The 7,242-nt window shown below is 26.2% G+C and overlaps 1 protein-coding gene across 1 annotated transcript in view; it reads left to right on the forward strand.

Moving 5' to 3' along the window:
- Window positions 1-7,242, forward strand: part of LOC100572947 — a 37,785-nt gene that overhangs the window by 4,004 nt on the left and 26,539 nt on the right. The gene's annotated exons all lie outside the window — the stretch shown is intronic.

Raw genomic sequence — 7,242 nt, forward strand, 5'->3', positions numbered from 1 at the left:
CGGTCCCGTAGATCACATAAGTACTAAATGAATACCAAAAAAAAAAAAAAAAAAATCAAATTTAGGTTCTTGTATTCGTTAATATGGATGTACTTAAACAAGCCTTAAGTAGTTCAGAAAAATCTAAATTTATAAACTATGTAGGTACCAAGTTTTTAGATTTTATGATATTCCTAAGAAGTTATAATATTAGTTCATATCAAAAACAAATATTAATTATGAACAACATTTTAACACGTATTGATGACGAGAAAAATGTAGTAAAATTATTCTTATTTATTTAATACTTTATAATTAAATGTAAAAATTGACTAATCACAAAAATACATACAAAATGACATATTATTAAATAATATTAATTTATACAGTCATTTATAAACACACATGTTTCGAAATTCGGATGTTTTAAAATGAAAAATAATCGTAGTTAGGTTATGTGGTTTTATGGGTCCTGATTAATGCAAGTGCAAAGTCCTGTTATAATCCTGTAGTTCAAAATTAAACATTAGTACTTACGTATGATGATTTTGGTGGGCCTTCAGATATACAAGGAGCACAGTGTTAATGGATAAATTATACGCGATCGATGTTGTTTCACGGGAACACGTCAAATACGTATTATAATTATTACATACTAAAATTAAAAATTTAAGAACTCTGTTTAATACATTTAAAAATTAATTTTATTGAATAAAATAATACAAAATTATGTAAATTTAATATTTATTAAAAACAGCGAGAAACGGGAATATTTATATTTTTGGTTTTCGACTAAACCAATTGTTCATAGAATTTAGAAAGGATGTACCGCTACAAACTTAACTTTTTCATAATATTTTAGATCTAAGCTGGCTAACTATAGATATAAATTTGTCGATTATAGTTATACTATATTACCTATAGTTCATTATAAGTTGTTCTTTCAAGGATTTAATTATTTTGTCGTACTTAATTAAATATAAATAAACTGTAGAAACTAGCAATATTTCCCTATTATATGTTATTATTTATTACACACGGTACCTAAGTTCTTAAAACATTTATTTTTTAATAATAATAAAAATAATAATATTTATTGTTACCAAATTAAATTAAAGTACAAAACATGTTATAAGCATAAATTATACTTTATTTAGTATTTATACTCACTTTAAGGTTTTTAAAGATATAACTAATGATTTTAAATCAATTTATCTGTTGTCGTTAAAAAAAGTTTAAAAATGTAAAACAACTGTACAAGAATCTTCATAAGTTGTACATACATATAATATGTAATAATTTTAAAATAACAAAAATATTCACAAAAATACGAGTAGCATAATAGTATGCATAATAGTAGCATAAAAGTCTACAATAATTGTTTATTTAATCAAAAATATAGTTTTTTCGTCTATTGATCGGGTTATTTTATTTTAATTAAAAATATATTAATTATAAAGAGACTTAATAATAACTTTTCTTCATTACGAATATTATTATTTTCTATACACAATGCAATTTTAAAAATATTTATATTAAATCAATTTTTATTTAGGTACTTATTTATTTTGGTATCCACTTCATTTTATACTCCTTTGGTATTAATTTTTAAGTAATTTTCGGTGTTTTAGCAAAAATCCTCGCAAAAATCAGTTAATTTTACCGAATTAAAATTCAAAAAATAATAAGCGTGCCAAAGTACTTAATACGACAAACATGTTTTTGACATAATTTTAGTTAGGTACCTAATACCTACTTTTATTGTTTTTAATTGACTTAATCATTATCACGGGTTGTGTTTGGGTTTTCTTCAACACCGACATTATTACTATAGGTACGCATGTAGAGGGATGCGCACTATAAAATTACTGATCATACATTTAATGAAAAACTTACAATTCTCTCTATACAACGATAGGTAATAAAAACTTTGAATGATAACGTTCCCAATTGTTAGATTTTTATGTATAAAATATTATTTATTTTATACGCTGATAACAGTTCGCAATTGTGTTATCACTTATCACTTATCAAAAGGGTAACACGTTCGCAGTTGTGTAGCACAGTTTTTAGTTCTTATAGCTTAACTATGACTGCTGGACCCCCAAGTTACAGAAGTATTGCCTTGGGTACAAATTCTATAATTCTTTAGACCTCCAAGTTTTTAAATAATTTCCTTCCCAAAAGTTTCTTCATGAGTACCTGTACAAAAAAATGACTAAATTATGCAATACTTTTTGTAAGCGTAGGTAGTAAATTAATATTTTATTAATGTATTTACTTTTTAGTCTTTACAGTGTGCTGTTCATATAATATTAAATAAATTCGATAAATTGTATATTGACGAAAAATCATAAGATATCAAGGCTAGTAGACTATACTTATAGGTACTTTATTTTCATATCATTCGTTTTAAGTAACACGCGCTAAAACCAACAAAAATCTAACGTCAGGTTGATCCCGCTCTATGTCTTCAATAATATTTTTTTTGAACCTGACATAATAATTTATTACAAATATATTTAATAATTTGAAAAACAACTATAAGGTGGAGGGAGACGGTGGCAGTCAGTCATATCGCTGACTAATAATTATAATAAGTAATAACAATAATAATATAATATTATGTTAGGTACTTAGTTATTAAATAGAATATGAATAATAAATATTTATTGTTTTTCTTGGTGGCTCTCAATGTTAATTTAAATGTGTAAATTGGTCCGCCAACTACAAAAGGTATTGGACCACCCAGCTCTAAGTTAATGACTTAATCCAAAATTAAATATGGCCTACATTGTTAATTTATAGTGAGGTACGATGCCTTACGTTTATTGTAATGCGTCCGTTCCTTTTAAAACCACATTGACGCATATAGTATGTTCAGTGTACTCATGTAACTAGGTAATTTTTCTAGGAGGGCTAGAATTGTATCTGCGGCTAAGATCCTGGTAATTGATATTTTAAACCAAAAAATGATTAAAACCTGGAGGCTATGAATAAAACTAGGAGGGGGTTAAGAAAAAAGGTGGGTAAAAGTGGTTGCCACTCTGCTGTACAGTAGGTTACAAGTGGGTCACTGGATAATGGATGGTATTACATTGAATTCAATGATATAATATCAGTATATCACTGTAGACAAAAAACAATTCTGAGCGGTGACGGTTTGTCAGTGTAGTTATTTTATATTATATTTATATTGTTATTACTTAATATTACCGGTCGCCGGTTAGTTGAATTAATATTATAAACTTACAACACAAATAACTAAAATCGTTATTCTTGGTTATTAAAGGGGCCTCACTACCACGTATTTTTTTTGTCAAAAACTACTGTTTCTAATTCCAATGATTCGTGTCGACAATGATCACGATTTTCGTTCTGAAAAAATATTCGGATTCTCCGTTAATATATTCAAGGGAACGATTGAGCCACATTTTTAATTTTTTTAATTTAAATTGCAATAAAAATTGTAAAAAATTCAAAAAAATACAGAATTTCCAAATTAAATATTTAATTAATTAAATAAAATTTTAAAAAGGTGGGTAAGTGGATGTCATTCTGCTGTACTGTAGGTTACAAGTGGGTTACTGTATAATGGATGGTATTAAATTTGAATTCAATGATATAATATCATTATATAAGAAAAAAGATTCTGAGCAGAGACGGTATGTCAGTCTAGGTATAAGACATACTATATTCTTATCTACGGTAATAAAAAAAAATTGACCTATAGTAGGTACCTATAAATTATAGGCTATAATAAACTCCAAATTAATCATATCACAATATCCATTATAATCCTATAGGTACTTATAACGCGTTACACATAAACAATAAACCGTGATACTATCATAGATATATAATAGTATACCTACTTTAGAAGTTTCAAGTACTTACTCACGAATAATATTATACAATCGTAACAAAATAATTAAAATAGTTATTCTAGATTTTTTAATATATAATTTCGTCCAAATTTGAACTTAAAATAAGTATAAAAATAAACTGTGCTTATGTATTTTTTAGATTTTTTGGTAACAGAATTAACTACTTACTTGGAATCTTGTTTTAAATTTTAATCCTTATATATAAAAGTTGAACATTTTATAAATGTTTAACTACAATATCATTTTTAAATTTTAAATTTGATAAATGTTGTCAAAAATCGAAGTTCAAATACTTATAAAAAAAATGTGTGCATATGTATTTTTACTATTTTTAAACTGCTATTAATTTAAGCAATATATCAGGGGTCTTGTATTACATTTTTACGCTTTTTTACCCAACAAATAAATGTATTGATATGTATAGAATAAAAAACTAAACAATTGAAAATTAAAAATGTCCGTAAACAACTCAAAACAAGTCAAAATATTTTAAAATTTTTATCAAGTATAGGAATTGATATAATTAATATATGGTGTATAGAAAATGAAAATATAAACATTCAGTGAAATTGTTATGTATCTACAGTTGTTCGTTTTTGAATTACAACAAAATAAGAAAATCGCTACATCAGAAATCAGAGTGAATAGGTATGCAATGTTCTAAAAATTTGAACTTCCAACGTTCATAAAAATTTAAATTGACTCTCTTATATATTTTTTTTTTTTGCTAAAGGTTGATAACTTTATAAGAAATCTTACATTACATTAACAAATGTTAGATTTTAAAAGAAATAATTTTATGAATTACTAACTCAAAATAATTTGTACATTTTCGTGATTTTTAGTTGTTTTGTTAAGAATTGGCTTTAAATGCTTATAAAAAAATTGTGACTATCGATTTTTAATATTTTTCAAATATCATTGTAACAATGTATGAAGAGCCTTGTATTACATTTCAAGCTTTTTTACCCAACAAATGAAATTTTTTTGACATTCATAGAAAAAATAACTAAAAAAATTAGAAACTGAAAATGTCCGTAAACAGTTCAAAACAAATCAATATATTATGAAAATTGTATCATGTATAGAAAATGCAAATATAAACAACTAATGAAAATTTAATGTATCTACCGCAATTTGTTTTAAAGTTATACCAAACACCAAAATCGATTTTGTCAAAAACCAAAAATTCTTATTTCTCCTTAATTTTTCTTTTCTTTTTCCTTGCGTTTTCGACCACCCAAAGTATCAACTAGATTCACTTTCCTATCAGAAAATATACTGTTGAAGAAGCATTTTTACTGTCTAAAAGGTGATGACAGACACACACACACAAGAAAAAAAAGACATTGTAAAATCAATCGCTCCGCTCAAGATCTAAAATGTTAATAGAAGATTTCATATAAGTTTTTCTACCTATAACAAAAAAAAAAATGTTTACTTAACCGGAACATTATTTTTTATAAGTGTTTGATATACTTTAGTAAATAATTGAATTTCTGTTAATTTATTTTTGTTATTTAGTTTTATTTCGAATACAAATAGCCATAGATTCTTGAAATGTTCACCAAATATTTATATTAGCTTTTTCCATTCATGATACAATTTTTAAAAAAAAAATTGACACTCTTTGGTCTATTTATAGTCACGATAATTTTTCAAATTTTGTAAATTATTTTTCAGTTAGAAATTCATAAAAGTATTATATATGATATATTTTAATAGAAGGTTCCCAATAAGTGTTTGTAGTTTGTACCTCTATCAAAAAGAAAAAGTTCACCGGAAAGTCACACTATTTATAGCCGTGAGATATTTTCGACCGTTGTTAATTTATTCTACCTATTTATTTTTTCATATACAATGATATTTATCATTGAATTAAAATATAACACATACATTACAACGATATGCTTGAAATCTAATGTACAGAAAAGCGGTACCCACTTGTCCACCTTTTTTATATTTTATTTGGTACCTATACTATATTTGTTGAATTTTTTATTAATTCATAAACTATTATTTTAGATTTCAGAGTCTTTTTATTATTAAAAATAGATCCTATAATATATTATATAATATTTAATTAGTTTCCGATATAAAATGAAAATATATAAAAACGGATTTTTATATTTAGTAATCGTACATTAATTTTATTTTACCTCTACTTTTATTATATATTCAAATCAAGAACAATAAATCGAGGTAGATACAATAGAATAGTAGTATAATTTCAAATCAGGGAAAACAATAATACATTTCATGATATTTTTATAAAAAAATGTGCAATAAATAGGTATGTCACATAAAAACCAAAATATAATAAACTTAAATAACAATTTATGGAGCGTCGGGTAATAATATTTTATTTTAAAGTAAAATTGTATAAAAATTTAATAAAATAATAATATCACCCCCTTTTTAGTATAAATTTAAAAAACATACAGTAACATTAACATTAGTCATTACAATACAGTACATATATTTTATAAAACAGTTTTGTATTTATTTTTATCTCAATTTGTATACTTTGAAAATATAATAAGTACCTAGTCCAAATGACCAAATGACCAAATAAGATATTTTAATTCTGCTAATGATTCACTAATTTATTTCATGGATTAAATATAATATTGTAATATTTCACATTTAACATAGAATATTCAAAATGGGGGTTAATGTAAAATATCTATTAAATATTTTATTACAGACATCATTATCATTGGCGTGGTGGCTAGATTAGCCAGTTTCAAGATATAGAATATAGATAACCAGTATATTATAACGTGCTAAAATGTTTTCTATTTTTCTATAAACAGTTGTGGATTGGCAGTGCTTGCTATGGCTGCACGTCCAATACTGACTTGTGAGGCAGCGATGGGCAGCGCTCGTGATTGTGGTTATAACTACAATGAATTAGAAGACGTTGACGAGCTAAATGAGGTGGTGAAAAAAGCCATTTTGGATTTCGCAGAAAAAGAGCGACGAAAGGCTGTACACTCTACAAACAGTACAATCCATCCTGCACCAGACATTGACGTACCTAATTTAGCTGATATACAAAAGGAGGCTATAAGATCCGGGTACTCTGGCCGTGGTGAAATGTTTAGCACCCAGGCGATGGCCAACCTGGCTAAAACGCACCAAACCGGGCGATACAATGTGACGCTGGTAAAGCGTGATTTATTGGATATGACCGACAGAGTTAATGAAGATGATGTTGGTACTGAAATAATAAGATCTGAGATTGAAAACGGTAGTATTGGGCCAGCCGACCTCAACATGGACGATGAATTTAACGAATTAGATCAAAACGTCGCTCCAAGTACGAGGTCGTTAGAGAACGTAAATTTACAACCATCGTCATCGGAACTGACCG

The sequence above is a fragment of the Acyrthosiphon pisum genome, chromosome X, assembly GCF_005508785.2.
Source record: "Acyrthosiphon pisum isolate AL4f chromosome X, pea_aphid_22Mar2018_4r6ur, whole genome shotgun sequence".
In the NCBI taxonomy this organism is placed as follows: Eukaryota; Metazoa; Arthropoda; class Insecta; order Hemiptera; family Aphididae; genus Acyrthosiphon; species Acyrthosiphon pisum.